The 17517-nt window shown below is 40.0% G+C and overlaps 1 protein-coding gene across 1 annotated transcript in view; it reads left to right on the forward strand.

Annotated features, from left to right (window-relative positions):
• The first annotated feature begins 730 nt into the window (after positions 1-730).
• The window catches only part of Klf8 (Kruppel like factor 8), an 87210-nt gene continuing 70423 nt past the window's right edge, over positions 731-17517 (forward strand). The window contains exon 1 of the mRNA XM_021188035.2: positions 731-803. The gene's annotated coding sequence lies outside the window, so the exon portion shown is untranslated. The remainder of the gene's footprint in view (positions 804-17517) is intronic.

The raw sequence follows: 17517 nt of genomic DNA on the forward strand, positions 1-17517 counted from the left end.
TCTGTATTGTACTGTATTGTTTTGTTTTTGTTATAAAGAACTAAGTTTAATTGTAACTGCCCTGGAGGCTGGGTGGTTAAAGATGAAGGTGCCAGCAGATGTTGGTATCTTATAAGGACTTACTTCTGGGCTCATGGAAAGCTATGTTTTTTTGTTTGTTTGTTTGTTTTTGTTTTTGTTTTTTTTGTATTCTGACATAAGAAAAGGGACAAGAGATCCTGCTGTGGTGTTTTTTTCTGTAAGGGAACTAATTTCATTTATGAGGCTTCCACTTTTGTAGCCTTACCACATTCACAGACATCCCTCTAAATACTATCACTTTGTAGATTAGGATTTCAATACGTGAATTGAGGAGATAAAGATGCAGTATTCAGTATATAACAACTTTTGCTTTGTTTTTGTTTTTGTTTTTTGAGATAGGGTCTCTCTATGTAGCCCTGGTTGTCCTGGAACTTACTCTGAGGACCAGGCTGGCCTCAGACTCAGAGATAGTCCCATCTCCCTGCCCCAAATGCTGGAATTAAAGGTGTGCATCACCACTATTTGGCTACAACTTAACATCTTGCCTTAAAGAAGTTACTTCCTCTTTCACAGAACAGTTTACCTACCTGTTAGGTCTATTGTGTGTTTAAAAGTTAGTAATATATGAAAACCACTTAATATAGTACCTGGCACCTACTGCTCTATGTAAATAGCTGTCATTGTCATGATGTACTATTATGTGCCATAGGAAGCCAGCTCCTGAGTTCTGTTACTCCATCAGTGGCTTGGAAAGTCAGATACACCTTGAAAACTCTGAAATAGTAAGTAGTATCTTCTTTTTTAAATTTTATTCTCAAAATACATTTATTTAACTTCTTTTTGTTAGTTCTCTGAAGTTTTTATACAATGTCTTTCAGTCATATTGATATCCTCCCCAATTTCTCCCAGTTCCATACTTCCCTTTGCTACCTACCCAATTTTGTGGGTTTGCACCCATCAACTCTAATTTCTAATGTCCATATATTCATGGATGTGTGGCCTCTAACTGAATTGTGATCAACTTAGCAGGGGCAATATTCTTGAGGAAATCTGACTCTGCTTTTCCTAATGGCTCTCAGTTGCCTCAACTAGGGGTGGGACTTCATGTCTCTCTTCCCTCTCTAGTCTGAGATTTGGGCTGGCTTGTGCTTACATGGGGCTTATGTATACTGTCCCAGTCACTGTGAATTCATATGTGCAGCTGCTCTGTGGCATTTGGAAAACACTATTTCTTTGCAGTAATCTACTACAGTAGGCCTGAAGCTTCCAGGTGAGTGCCAGCTTGATATCTCCACGTTCTGTGACTGTCTTTTCAGCAATAGTGTGTTATTCTTACATATATTAATATCATACCTGGCTTTGTATAAAAACTTCAAAGAACTAATAAAAACAAGTAAAATAAATGTATTTTAAGAATCATTTAAGAATCAGTTATAAAGGTTATGTATGTACGTGAGACCTACAGTAACTGAACTGAGCCCATGCTATTTATTGTGAAGGAGTTTTTAATGTTGCTTGGGTTTTTTTAACTGTATATGTATTTATTTGTTATGTATATTTCTATCTCAGATTTGATTTCTCTATATTAAATGCAGTACTCAAGGGTTCATAGATGGATGGAGTAAGAGAAAGATTTAGAAATTCTTAAATGAGAAGAAATTCCAAAGTGTATATATAGAGTAACTTAACTATGCTTCATTGTTGTAGGACACAGGGTAGTTTCTTTAGTCGTTAAGGGCTATTGTCATCAGAGCCCTAGGATCAAAATGTATTTGTGATAGTTTGAAGAGTTTTCTGTATGAAGGAAAGAGGAAACCAGAGACCAGTTAACTTCCCACAGAGCCTTCTTCCCTCCAGACAAAGTCCTTCTTCACCAAAAAGGTTTCTGTTGTTGAAGGGCGAAGAGGGGGAGAATTGTAGGCCACCTGAGAAGGCCTAGTTACCTCATTCAACATCTTACCTTGGCTCTGTGTGATGTAGTGTCTACATAATTTTCATCCATATTTTTCAACCATACCAATATTATCAGTAGTATTGACAACATCTTTTGAAGTGGTCAGATGGTGTTCTGTCAGTCTTGTATCAAATGCAAATAAGCTCATCTTTGAAAACTTCACATTTAATGAATTGGTAATCTACAATTTAAGGGAAACAATATACTTTCAATGCAAATACAGCTTTGTGTTTTTTAGTCTTCCCATCTCTACTTTATTTTCAGCTTCCCTTCATCTTGAGAGAGAGAACATTCCTGGGTCACTACAGGACCCAGCACTGCACAAGGCATTTCTGTGTCCCCATGTTTAGATGAAGGCCTGAGAGGAGGAAATACTTCCCCAGATTATGCAGCCTTTACCTAGTCTCTCCATTTTCAATGTCACTGTGTAGTCCCCTGGGTTGTTGTATGATACGTATTAGCAGCGCCAGAAAAATACCTTTGTTCATCCCTGCCTGCCTGTACCCACTATCTACACCTAGCTGCCCATGCACCTTTGTTAAAGTCAGACCAAAAGAATCTCCTCCAGCGCTTTCCCCGTGGAGACCAGGATATGTTAAGTTATGGAGAGCATGTTTCCAAGTGAGGGTTAGTGTGTGACCTTTCTCATGTTTTCTCAAGGACCCTCTCTGGGTTCTGAGTAGTGTGAGCATAGCTCCAGCCGCACTGGAGGAAAGCCTTCCATTTAGTCCGCTCATGTGTAAAGTTTCTTGCTCCAGTCTATGAAGGGGAAAAGGTCCAGGAGCATGAAAGGGGAAAGGAAGAAAAGAGAGGAATGGAAGAGGAAACAAAAGGAAGGGAAGTTTCCCAAAAAAGGAAAAGCAAATGTCTCAGGGAGAGGGCGGAACTGTCTTGTCTGGGATATCTCTTGTTTGTGGCTAGCTGAGTCTTTCAGTACTCACGTGGCTGCAATTCTCTCACTTTGCCCCGAGCATTTGGTTCTCCTAACTTAAACCTTCCTTCTCCAAGGACAGAGCAGCAGAATTGTGATGGACCTTGTCACACATTTCTGCGTAAGTTAGCTAGCTTTTCAGAGGCAGTTTAGTAGGAGGATTATTAGAGAAGAGCCACATGCCGAATGTTGGCATATTTTAGAGTTAGCTAGAGACCTGCTATTCCAGTATCCTGCTGATAGCTTTTAATGGTGCAAAAGTACCTAAATAATTTTGAGGTGCATTTAGAAGACATCAAAAAGCAGGCAGTTGAGTTCCAGGACAGCCAGGGCTATACAGAGAAACCCTGTCTCAAAAAAAAAAAAAAAAGCAGGCAGTGCTTAGTAAATGTGGTTTTATTAGGTGAAGAAAATGACCTATGTAATACCTTGAAGTATCATTTCTAATGAGCACTGAGCGGGAACTAGGAGAAATATTTTTAGAGGTGTGGTCTTGGTGTGTTTTGTTTGTTTTGACAGTGTTTACTCTAACCTGGGCTGGCCTCAGACTCACTGTGTACATTTTATAGCCAAGGCTGGCCCTGAACTGCTGGTCCTCCTCCTATATCTAAAGTTCTGAGATTGGTCCTATACTACCTCCACTCTGCCCAGCTTACTCCAACCAGTTTACTCCACCCAGTTTACGAGAAGTATTGGGATGTGTGCCTTTATTACACAATCTTTGTACTTAGGCAATATCCAATAGACATTTATATCTTGAGTAAAAAGTTGATAATTTTTATTACTGTTAAGATTGTCAGCTAAAGTGTTGATAATGTCACAAAGGTTTATGGCTGTCTGGCAGGAAATTAATATTATTGGTTATATACTATACTCTGTGATATGGGCTATGGGCCAGATGAGGGAAAAACCCTCAATTATGGTTTGTCAATCTTTTGAAAAGGTAGGACTCATATACAAAAAGGGGGGGCAAAATATGAAAAGGTTATTCATAGAAGTAAACATACTAAATGAAAAAGTTGGCAATTGAAAAATTGAAATCCGAGTTCTAAATCTGGTTCTACTATTTAGTAGCTGCATGCTTTGGGCCAAGTGGATTCATCATAATGATGAATAAGATTTATGATGTGCTATTGGATTCCATTTGCTAGCATTTTGTTAAAAATTATAGTGTCTTTGTTCAATGTGAATATTATTGTGCCAGATTTTTTAAAAAGATTTTATTTATTTATTATATGTAAGGACACTGTAGCTGTCTTCAGACACTCCAGAAGAGGGAGTCAGATCTTGTTAAGGATGGTTTGAGCCACTATGTGGTTGCTGGGATTTGAACTCTGCACCTTTGGAAGAGCAGTTGGGTGCTCTTACCCACTGAGCCATCTTACCAGCCCGTGAATATTATTGTATAGCTTTTGTTGTTGTTATGTCTTTATCTAGTTTTGGTACTTAGGTAAGGCTAGCTTCAGATTAACTTGAAATGGATTAAATATCTAAACATATGAGCTAAAATTATGAAAGAAACCTTTGAGAACATTTATATTTGTATAGTCAATAGTTTTTTTTCTTTTTTTTACATAACCCCCAAAGGAAACAATAGCTAGAATAGACAAATGATATCTACCAAGCTGGGGGGGGGGAGGAAACCTGCTCAGCAAAGGAAATAATTGAATGAGAAGAACCTATAGAATAAAAAATATTTGACATTTGTCTATATGATAAATATTAATGCTATCCAGTATAAAGGTCTTGGGAAAGCTAGTAAGAATACCCAATAATTAAAATTTAAAAGGGCAAAATAGGCTGGAGAGATGGCTCAGTTATTAAGTGCATGGCCTACTATTTCAGTAGATTCATCTTTGATTCCCAGTACCCATATGGTGGTTCACAATAATCTAACTCCAGTTCCATGGGATCTGGATGCAGGGGCACCAGGCATGCATATGGTGCACAAACATTCATTTAGGCAAAACACCTATGAACATGAAAGTAATTTTTTGCTGTAAATAAAAGCTTCTTTGGTAAGCTAGACTTATCTATTGGTAGAAGAGTAAGATTTAGAATGTAGGAAGAAATTATGCTGGTCTAGCAAAGTGGTTGTAAATGGACAGTCTTTGAATAGGTCCTCCTCAAAAGAAGAGATACAATGGCCATGAGGCATGTGGAAGCATGTCACAACGACATCATTAGTCATCAGGAAAGTAAAAATCAATAATGAGATTAGAAATAAAATAAAAAGCAAATTAAGGTAAAAGTATGGAAGAAAGAACTCTGATGCAGTGTTGATGGCAATGTAAATGACTATAACCATGTGGAAGATCAGTATGGAAGTTCCTAAAAAAAAAAAAAAAAGTATATATCCAAAATGATTAAAGTAGCCCTCTTCTAGGTATACACACACAAAGGAATTGAAATCAACTTAACAGAGAGATAATTCAATAGCTATGTCTATATAAGGAAAATATGGTGTGTGTATGTGTATGTGTCTGTCTGTCTGTCTGTCTGTCTGTCTGTCTGTCTGTCTAATGGGCATTATTCATCCTTAAAGGAAAATGAAATACTAATTAATGGTACATTTTGAAAGTCATTTTTCAGTCCCTCATTTCATTTGCTTTCCTGTATTCACATCCCTTCTTTACTTTTTTTCTTTGGTGGCTATCATTCTTCCCATATACCTGAATCCTCATCTTCTATCCTAGAAACCACATATATTTGATAAATGAATAAGTCTATAGAAACCAAGAAGCTATGTATGAGTGTACCTGCTTCCCTGACATCTCAGTGTCTTAAGAGACATCTTGCTTTTTTTTTAACATGTACTTTTTTTTTTACTGCTTAAACTTTCTTGCCAAGTGTATTTGGCAGAGAACCAGTACAATCCCATTAATTTACAAAAAGAGTCACAAATCATGGTTAGTCATGACCTAAAACTGGTGATAACTAGAAGCGACCTCTGACTTCTTTAATGCTATAACCCCTCTATAACTATCACAGGAAAGCAAGGAATTTGGGAAGAGGCCAGTACTGAGACTATAAGAAGAAATTTTGCTAAGTTGGTGGTGGTAGGCCAGGCTTGAAATCAGAGCTGAGGCAGGGGCTCACCATGAGTTTGAAGGCAAACTGAGCTATAGAATGGCACTGAGGCTAGTCTGGACTACAGTGGGAGACCCTTTGTCAAAAACAAATTGGCCAGCAAGATGGTTTAGATGAAGGCACGTGCTACCTAGGCTGATGCCCCACCTTTAATCCCTAAGACTCACCTGGTGGAAGGCAAGAGCAGACTCCTATAAATTGTTCCCTGACTTATACACACACTGCTCCCCACACATGTACTTTCCCTCATGCACTCTTAATCACACACACACACACACACACACACACACACACACACACACACACACACTGCAATAAAAAAAGCAAACAGAACAGAATGTTGTCCTAAGGAAGGGGATGGCAAAGAGGCTTGTCGTTAGTAATAAAGTACTGATGAAGTCTCACTCATATTTTCCAAAGGTAAGAATCCCCACCATTTGTTCATTGAGATGTCTAATTGCCTAAGGTATCTTTGTACATGTTAGGAGAATGAATATGTGTTGGATAAGTTAGCTGAGGCTATACAACCTAATCCCAGGCAACTCCAGTGCCTTCTCTTAACCACTAGATTATACTAGCTTTCTACCGGAAGAATATAAATTATTCATCAGTTTTATGTCATATGATACATAGTGCTTTTCACACCTGCCTCCATAAGTCGTAGAACGCTGTGGTGTCTACAGGGAGAGGTCAGACTGTTCTTCATCACCAGCAAGGTATTTCCCTGGAGCAATCACAGCATAAAAAAGCCCCTGTGGGCTCAGTTTAACCAGATTCATGGACAGTGGAGTCATTCTGACTGAGGAAAGGTGACAAGATCAGGGTTTGTGCTTTTCTTTTTTTTTTTTTTTACTCTTGGCTGTTACTGAATACAGATAAAATGATTCTTTTGTTTGATTTAACTGCAGTGTTTAGTGGCTAGTTATCCTCACTGGTCCTTTAGAGTCAAAGAACTCCGTTAATGCAGATCAAAATCAGCGTAAGTTCAACTGTGGAGTATGTTCATAGGTAGAAATACACTACAGCATTTCTTTTGAAGCCTCTTTTTTGTTTTTGTTTTGTTTAATATGTTTTTTCATATATTACATTTCTACCATAGTTTTTTCTCCCTCCCTCTAACACTCACTCCTCCATCTCCCCTGCCTGTTCCCTCCCCACCCACTTCTCCTCCATTTCCCTTCAGAAAAGGGCAGGGGTCCCAGGAATATCAACCAAGCATGGACTATCAAGTTGCAATAAGGTTAGGCACCTCCCCACATATTAAGGCTGGACAAGGCAATCCAGTAGGAGGACAAGGGTCCCAAAAGCAGGCAAAAGCATCAGAAACAGCCCCAACTCCTTCCATTAAGAGCCCTACAAGAACACCAAGCTTCACAACTTTAACATAGATGCAGAGGACCTAGGTTAGACCCAATCAGACTGCCTGATTGTCTGTTCAGTCTCTATGAGCCCCTATGATCCCTGCTTAGTTGAATCTGTGGACTGTGTTCTCCTGGTGTCATTAATTTCTCTGGTTCCTCAATCGTTCCTCTCCATCTTCAGGGTTTCCAAAGCTCTTGCTAATATTTGTGTTTCATGGTATGCACTCACTGATAAGTGACTATTAGCCCAGAAGTTTGGAATACCCAAGATTCAATTCACAGATCATATGAAGTCCAAGAAGGAAGACCAAAGTGTGGATGCTTCAGTACTTCTCAGAAGTGGGAACAAAATGCTCACTGGAGGAAATACAGAGACAAAGTGTGGAACAAAGACAGAAGGAAAGGCCATCCAGAGACTGTCCCACCTGGGAATCCATCCCATATACAGCCACCAAACCCAGACACTTTTGTGGATGCCAGGAAGTGCTTGCTGACAGGAGCATGGTATAGCTATCTCCTGAGAGGCTCTGCCAGAGCCTGACAAATATAGAGGCAGATGCTCTCAGCCAACCAGTGGACTGAGCACGGGGGTCCCAGATGGAGGAGTTGGACAAGGGACTGATGGAGCTGAGGGGGTTTTCAGCCCCATGGAGGGAGCAACAGTGTCAACCAGCCAGACACCTCCCCCGGAGCTCCCAAGGATTGGACCACCAACCAAAGAGTACATATGGAGGGACCCATGGCTCAGGCTACATATGTGGCTGAGGATGGCCTCATTGGACATCAGTTGGAGGAGAGGCCCTTGAGCCTGAGGGTACTCAATGCCCCAGTGTAGGGGAATGCCAGGGAGGGGAGATGGCAGTGGGTGGGTGGGTGGGTGAGCACCCTTATAGAAGCAGTGGGAGGGGGAAGGGGAGGGGATAGGGGGTTTCTGAAGGGGAGACCTGGAAAAGAGAAACATTTGAAATGTAAATGAAGAAAATAGCCAATAAAAAAGAAAAAAAATGTTTTGTGTATCGATCTCTGCATCAGTTCACATCAGATATAGGAGCCTTTGATGGCAGTTGGCCTAGGAATTTAGCAGAATATCATTAGGAATCATCTTATTTTTTGACCTTTCTTTTTAATATGAAGTGGGTTTTAGTCTAACAGTCAAGTGAGCAGACTACTGTGAGAGACCTCTGACATTGCAGTCCGATAAGCACGGCTCCTTTTATGCCTCCATACGCTTTTTTCTTCTTTTGAGTTTTTGAGGTATGGTCACACTGCCCTGGCTGTCCTGGAACCATCTCTGTAGACCAGTCTGGCCTCGAACTTCCAGAGATTTACCTGTCTCTCCCGAGTGCTGGGATTAAAAGTATAAGCTGCTACCTACTGCCCAGCTGATACTAACTTTTTTTTACCCACACTTATAAGAAGTATAAAGTACGAGAGGCAATACATTTTAAATCAGAACGTGAGAGCCAGCAACATCTTGCTCATTCACGAATCACTATAGTGTAGAGATCTCATGCAAATCTTTCTCATTTCCCTGAAAAAAAAAAAAAACCTCACTAATATCTGTCATAGACTATTAGACTTTGTGTGTGTGTTGGGGGGGGGTGCGATTCTGCACACCTTTTCAGATCACAATTGTCTGAGTACTGGAATAAACTTATCTCAACCGACAGTGACAAGTAAAGAGGATGGTTCTGTGTATTGCAGGCTACATGTAACAGGCCTCTCCATGTATGTTGCTAGGAGTCAACCCTAAGGGTCTTGCACATGCTAAGCAGGTAGTCTGCTACAGAGCTATTGCTCTAGTCTGTAAGGATTTTAACAGCAATAATGGATTTTGTTTGTTAAGTTTGTAATACATGATACTCCAAGAGATATTTTATATATTTTATGTGTGTGAACAGATACAGAGACTGAAATATGTATATGTATATATGTATATGCACACATATAACATACATACATACACACACATATGCAAGTAAACTTCTGGTATGAGAACTGTTTGTATTTACTCATTCATTTAACTTGTTCTGTGTTTAGCTTTGCTGAAGCACAGAATTCAAGATTTCATGCTTAGCATCAACCTACTCCTCTTAGACTTCTCCTTACCAGTAAACTGCATTGTATTCTTGTACACCCACACATCAGAGTGGTCACAGTCATCTTTGTGTAAGAGATATATCAACAAATGAGATTATCTTTATACATAATACAACAAGTCCTAAATCGAATTCCTTCTCACCACCATTAAACTTCACTAGCTGGACCAATGGGTCATTTTCCTTCCCCTACAGAATTATAGCAGTCTCTTAACTAGCCTTAACTCTTCTGTCTTTGTTCCTAACACTTTAGCTAGAGTGACTCTATTACACCTGAATGGTAGCATATTGCTTTTCCTCACAAATTTGTTTTCCTGTTTGACTCCAACTAAAAGTCAATATGCTTGCCATGCATGGTATGCAACAGTCTTCAGGTTTGCTCCCTTCTGATACCATCTTCTACCTTTAGCCCATTCACTTACTCTATTCAACCCACTGGAACTTCAGACCTGGCATTCTTTATCTAACAGCCGTATGCCTTCATTTTTCCTGTGTTTGCCACCATAGAGGGGTCCGTTTAATAGCCAAGTAATGTCTCATGCATTCCTCATCAGACATTCTTACTTTCTTTGGCATATTATTTTCCATTTTCTTTGACTGCAATGAAACCTATAGGGAATTTTATTATTTGCAATTGTGCCCCTGGCTCTGAAAAAGGTGACTGACTATAAGACAAATCATGAACTCTCTCTTGAAGAGTTCAGAAACTAAGATGAAGATTTATTGGTAATCTTATTGCATTGTGTATATACATTAAAACCTCACAGTATATGTTATAAACGTGCACAGTTTTGGCGTTTATACCTTATTAAATTTGGGGACAAGTAATTACTTCATAAAACCTTGAGAAAGTAAACCATAAACTCTTCCATGTAAAACTGTGTTTGTACTCTGTGGGAGAAAGATGATGCCTCGAAAGAAATAATATAAGAATACAGGGGCTGTAGTTGGTCCCGTGGGTTAGAGTGTTTCCTGTGCAACAATAAAGATCTGAGTTCAAATTCCAATCATCCACATGAAAAACTAACTCCAGTGCTTTGTGGGACCAGAGACAAGAGGAGCTTACTGGCTGTCAGATTTAGAGACTAGGTCTTGGGGGAAATAAGGCAGTGCTAGCTAAGAAAACCCAGCATCTTTCTCAGGCCCCACATACATAATACACTATTTAAAAAATAATTATAAGTCTTTTTTATTTTTAACTTATTTTATTAGATATTTTCTCCATTTACATTTCAGATGCTATCCTGAATGTCCCCTATACCCTCCCCCCACCCTGCTCCCCATAATTATGTCTTTTTTGTTTTGTTTTGTTTTGTTTTGTTTTTGGTGTTTTGAGACAGGGTTTCTCTGCATAGCCCTGGCTGTCCTGGAGCTCACTTTGTAGACCAGGCTGGCCTCGAACTCAGAAATCCACCTGCCTCTGCCTCCCAAGTGCTGGGATTAAAGGCGTGCGCCACCACGCCCAGCCATAATTATAAGTCTTAATGCCAGTTTTGCATGATGCTGTGGGGTTTTTAAAGAGGGAGCTTGATGATATAAGCCATGGAAGGCTTTATGAGCAGGGAAATCTTCAGTGATTAACAGGAGAGAAAGATGGTGTGTGGAGTGGTATATTGACAAGATGTTCCACATTGAGAGGAGAGCAAATGGAATAACATTGAAATGTAAAAGGATAAGTTTGAAAGTTGAGAGACATTCCTAGGACTATATAATATGCAGCACACATGGTAGGAAGGAGGCATTCTTTTGCTCACTTTCTTCAAGGGTAAAATTATCTTCCTTGTGCTGCATCATATTAAAGTGAATACTAAGTGGAGCTGCCTTAGGCTTGTGAGGATGAAATGGACTAGTATAGGTAAAATCTTTGTTCATATTCCTGTGTAATTAGGGATGATGATACATTGATGTAATCATGTCTCTTTGGACACCTATAACTGGATCTCTGGACAAGACATTACTGAGAGAAAAGTATCCACATTTTAAGTATTTTAAAATAGTGCTGAAATTGCATCCAGGGCTTCACACATGCACTGAGCTTGACCTCCAGAGTATGTTTTAAATTTTTTTCCATTTATTTATTTATTTATTTATTTATTTTGCGCTCGGGATTTTATTTTTATTCCTCCCTTTTAAATCATAATAGATTGTCTGGATCAGTTAACATACGCTTCAACTGCACATAGACCTGTTTTTTCATACTTGTCTAAAGCATCTCATTAGAGCAGCATTCGCATTTCTTAATAACACATTGCATATCTTTTGTTTCTTTTTTTTTTTCCGAGATAGGGTTTCTCTGTGTAGTCCTGGCTGTCCTGGAACTCACTCTGTAGACCAGGCTGGCCTCGAACTCAGAAATCCACCTGCCTCTGACTGCTGGGATTAAAGGCGTGTGCCACCACACCCAGCTTTTATTTCTTTTCTAATTGAAATTTTTATTGATTCTTTGTGAATTTCCCATCAAGTACCTCAATCCCACCTATGTCCCCACCCCCTCATATCTGCCCTTTGTCCCTCCAACCTCCCCTCCAAAACCAAGCCAAAAAACAAGCAAACAAAAGTCTTGCCTTGGAAGCTGTGGTGTGTCATAGTATGTCACACAGTGTACCCTTTAGGCCATACAACTTTACTTGCAAATGGTCATTGCAATGAGTCATTGGTCTGTTCGAGACCTCTGGCTTCTGCCACACTGTGAACACTGGATCATCCCTGGAACTCTTCTCAGATTTCCCGTTGTTGCCCCATGTCGTGGAGATCCCACAGCTTTGGATCTGTGCGACAGGCCCCTTCATGTGTTATAGCAGTTCATAGGTGGGGTAGATGTTGGGGTGGACCAACTCAGAGCTTTATTATGTTTTTGTTTTGTTTTGTGTTTTATGTTTTGTGGTTTTTTGGTTTTTGAGACAGGTTATTATGGTTTGTAAGATGGGATTTGTAAATAGCCAGTGGTTGGTTACCTGTCTGAGAGCTCTTTGATTTGTTCTAATGTAGTATCCTTAGTTATAATATTTCTCTTCCTCCTCTTCTTCCTCCTTTGTGTAATGTGGCCATGACACAAGGTGCTTATTTATTTATTTATATCCCAAATGTTGCTTTCCCTTCCAATCCCTCCTCTTCTCCTCTGAGAGGGTTCCCCCCTCCCCCGTACCTCTAACCTTGACACATCAAGTCTTTTCCAGATTAGGTGCATCCTCTCCCACTGAGGCTGAGCTACATGTCTGCTACATAAGTGCTAGCCTTGTTCCAGCCCGTGTATGTTCTTTGGTTGGTGGCTCAGACTGAGAGCTCCCAAGGGTCCAGGTTAGTTGACTCTGTTGGTCTTCCTGTGGAGTTCCTGTCCCCTTTGGGGCCCACAGTCCTTCTTCCTATTCTTCCATAAGAGTCCCCAAGCTCCATCCACTGTTTGGCTGTGGGTGTCTGCATCTGACTTAACCAGTGCTGGGTGGAGCCTCTCAGAGGACAGCCATGCTAGTCTCCTGTCAGCAAGCACAACAGAGTATCATTAATAGTGGTGTCTGGGGTTGGTGCTTGCCCATGGGATGGATCTCTAGTTGGGCTGGTTATTGGTTGGCCATTTCCCTAGTTTCGGCTCCCTCCCCCGTGCCTATATTTTTGTAGACAGGATAAATTTTGGGTTGAAAGTTTTGTGGGTGGGTTGTGGCTACTTTTGTTGTACGAAAAATGTTCTATTAAATACTGTTTTTTTAAAAATTTTCATTCAATGCTAGAAACTTTTCAATCTCCCCACTTATTTCAATAACACATTTAAAAGCATAATATTTCATTTCCATGTTTTTGTACTTTTTGTAGTTTCTCTTGATGTTGATTTTTTTTTATTTTATTCCATTGTGCTAGGATAAGATACCAGAAATCATTTCAAAATTTTCTATTTTTAAGACTTGCTTGATGTCCTAAACTGTCAAAGTTCTATAAGCTGCTTAGAACAGTGTATATTACATAGCTATCAGATGGAATATTCTAAAGCAGTAATTTAATCCACTTAAGTATATTATAATTTAATTCTATTTTATTTACTTTTGTTTTGATGGTCTGATTATTAGATGAGTTATTGAGACTTCTCACAGCTATTGTGTATTTGCAATTAAGACTGTTTATAACCAGTAATACAAGTTTGAGAAAAGTTGAAAGTTTGATGTATATATATTTACAATAATTATATTTCCTTGATGGATTATTCTCTTTATTAATATGTGCTGAACTTCATTATCTTTTCTGACAATTTTGGATTGTAGTCTATTTTGTTAGCTATGAAGATGGCTAGCCCAATTTGCTTGCTGTTTCTCTGTGTTTAATATACCATTTCTGTCTTCCTTTCCTTTCTATAGTGTCCTTCTTTGCCTGGGAGGTGATATTTTAGTTTGGTTTCTGTTGCTTTTGTAAAAGCTATGATCACAAGTGACTTGGAGTGAAGAGTACTAATTGTAACTTCCATGTCCCTATCACAGTAGTCCATGAAGGGAATTCAGAGCCGGAAGACAAGTGCCTGGAGGCAAGAACTGAAGCAGAATCTGTGGAGGAGTGTCTGGCTCGCTCCCCCTTGCTTCCTTAGCCTGCCTTCTTATGCAGGACTGTCTGTGCAGGGTAGCACTGCGCACTGTGGGCTGGGCCTGTCTACATCAATCTTTACTTAAGAAAATGTTCAACAGATTTGTTGACAGGCCAAACTGATAGAGATCTTTTCACATTTGGGGGTTTGCTCTTCCTAGATGGCTCTCACTTGTGTCAACTTATCCAGCAACTAACCAGGACAGTTATGTTTGAAGTGGAGGATACACAGTTGGCTCTGGTTTGAAAATTCAAACATCCATTTTTAGTTTGTTAATTTGTGGAGTTAAGGTATTTATGTTTAATGTTATTACTAAGAAAAATGTACAAGTTTCCACACTTCTGATTCTGTTTTGTTTTGTTTTGTTTTTGTTTGTTTTCACACTTCTGATTCTTTTGCTTGTTGGTCCTATTTGTTCTTTTGCCCTTTTTAGCTATAAGCCTTTGTCTGCGCCATCTCATTGAAAATATTTGTGGGAAAGCCAGTCACTGATGACCTCCAAGTTAGTATAGCAAAAGATAACCTTAGTCATTCCACTGGTGTGAAATCACTTTCCTTCTCTGGCGTCCAGGCCCTTATCGTTGTCCTTTTTTTTTTTCCCCCTTAACCTCTGATCTCGTCTGTTGGTCTCCTTTGCTAAATCACACATTTTAACTGTAAACTTTTGGGTCCTACAAAGCTTAATCTTTATATCTCTTATATACATATCCCCCTTTGATGAAATCTAATCCCATGACTTCACACAACTGTGCATGCCATGCAGATGCTTCTTCAGTTTTATACACCGAGCTAAAATCATGCCTATAAAAAAATCATAATCTTTTGTATCTACCAGCTACTTGATTCTTGTTTTCCCTCATCATCAGGCATATATAACCTGTAGTCTTGTCCTTTTAACCTGGTAATTCCATCCTTTTATTTGCTGAGGACAAAAACCTCAAGTATTTTCTTTCTTTCACTTTCTGCTTGTTTGAGCAGTTAAAGAAATGTGTTTATGGGTGGTGGTGGTGAGGAAGCACAAGCATATTACAGACACACAGAGACAATGACCCTCTGCAAAGCAGTGGGAGGACTTGGGAAGCTGAAAAACTCAGTCTCCTTCTGAGGGCTGCAGTTTTAAAGTCTCTGAAGAGTTTTCCCCCTTGGATTTAGGGTTGATCAGCTTGAAGAAAAGATAGGATGGTCGATTAGCCCACAACTGTTGCGTAACATGTCCAGCTCCAGACTGGAACTTGTTGAGCCAGTCCGTCAGCAGGGGCCTGCTGGTGGGAGACCAAAGCCTGCAAAGCCTTTGTTTGAAGCTGCCAGACTTTTGTCTCAAATCAGGAGAGTGGGGAAGAAGCTGGCCATCTTGGAAATTTGCCAACTTTATTACCTAGCTGTTGCCCCTCTCCCTATCTGTCTGCCTACCAGAGAGACTATCTAATCTCTAGTCTTTTCTTCCCTCGCTTCTAGCTGCCAGCTTAACTGCTCTCAGGGAGTTGGGTGGTACTGACTGCTCTTAACTGCTTCTTTCTAACAAGGGTAGATGGGAGGGAGGGCAGCAGTCAGAGTGGCTCAAAGAGGGGTTGAGCTAAGGAACCACGATAAACTTACCCAATGGTGATGATCCAGAGGGTAAGATAGCCATGCGGTATGAGTCTATGTCTTTGAATGCTATACAGGGAGGTGGCATCTCTAACATAGAGAAAGTGGGACTGCCATTAACAGCATAGAAAAATAGCTGGGGCAGTTCTGCCTTTAATTGAGGAAGAGAATAGGCAAGAACAGCATGTAGAGAATCCTTGGCAGGCTTTGTCACTGGGATCCACATGATTGATGATTTCTCTGCTAAAACTGTAAGGTTTGAGGTGTACACCACAGAGGAGGCTGTTTGTCTGGTTCAAGAGTTCACGGAGCCTTTCCTCAGCCAGTTTAAGTTCAGAAGTCAGCTGTGGAGTTTATTCTACTGTTACCTCACAGGGAATGTTAACAGACAAACTTTTAATGTGGAAAGTTACTCGACGTCATGGTTAACATAAGTTTGGTTCACTAAGGTGAGGCATAATTGTGTGGCTGGCTGCACTGTGTACCAGAACCTTTGTACCAGAATCCTGTACAAGACCTATAGGCAGTGCTTTTATCAGCAAGAGATGCCTCTGCTCTTGTGCCAACTGTAACATCCAGGGTAGGAATACAATTTGGAATGAAATCCAGACTTCCTTCACTGATATTACAAACCAGACAATAGCATCTAATTAACTGTGTAAAGGGGAAATACCTTTGTTTTTTTCAAATTGTCCAGCAATGTCCCAGGACATCTTGAATATTTTCCCAAATCTGTGAATTTAGTAAGGAACCTGATAGCCTCCTTTAGTTAGGGAACATGATTGGTTAGGACATAGGGCCTCATGTTACAACTGTGAGAAGTGATCTTTTAGAAAGAGATAGTGTTGTGAGGAAGAGAATAATTAGTGGGAAATAGTTGTCCAAATAACATCTCACATGGTTAAATACAGTATCTAAGGAAACATACCGATTGCTTTAATCCTGGGTACCTTTTCCTGACAGGTGATTAAGAACATATAGGTGGCCAAAATTATTTCTTCTTCTTCCTCTTCCTCTTCCTCTTCCTCTTCCTCTTCCTCTTCTTCCTCCTTCCTCCTCCTCCTCCTTCTTCTTTGTCTTCCTCCTCCTCCTCCTCCTCCTCCTCCTTCTTCTTCTTCTTCTTCCTCTTCCTCCTCTTCCTCCTCCTCCTCCTTCTCCTTCTTAAGTTTCTGTGGGATCCACATATCTCACAGTTTAATTGTAGGCTTTTATACCCTTTTCTTTCAAACGACACTTTAGTTAGGTAAATGTGGATATACAAGTAAGCAATCCTATAGTCTCATCAAGTAGGCCTCCAAAAGCACACTAAAAAGGAAGGACTTCTACAGTCTCATCTCAGAACAGCTACCACCAGTGTGAGATCCCTCAGGTAGCTTTTAGAGAGAGAGGGAAGGTTAGCTAGCTGGTCTTTGCATTTTGCTGATTCTTTTCAACCCTTTGTCCTCCCCCCATCCAGTTTCACCCCTAATCACTAGATAGGAAAGAAGGATAGAGGGGAGAGAGATCTGTGAATGTAATTTCTTTCTGTTTCTTCTTTGAACACGACTACTAGCAAACCATGACCACTACCCTGTCCCCCAAGTGACCAACACCTACCAACCCCATCTCTCATGTAGCTTCTGAAAAGCTTCCAGCATTCCAAATGTCATACAACTGTAGAAATTTATCTGCAGCTGCCAAAACTATGCCTCTGCTAGAGCAGGAGGCAATTCATAGTCAACTGCTGCAGGCAGTCTAAAGCAGGCCCATATCCCACACCTGGGATTAAAATGAAAGCACATTCTTACAATATTTTCCATGTTGTTTTAAAGAAACCAAAATTCCAGAATTCTCACTATAGGGAAGAAATTTAACCACCATCCAATTTCAGTTCAAAACAGTAGTCTGTCTGTCTCTGTGTCTCTCTGTGT

This window comes from Mus pahari, chromosome X (genome assembly GCF_900095145.1).
Source record: "Mus pahari chromosome X, PAHARI_EIJ_v1.1, whole genome shotgun sequence".
Classification (NCBI taxonomy): domain Eukaryota; kingdom Metazoa; phylum Chordata; class Mammalia; order Rodentia; family Muridae; genus Mus; species Mus pahari.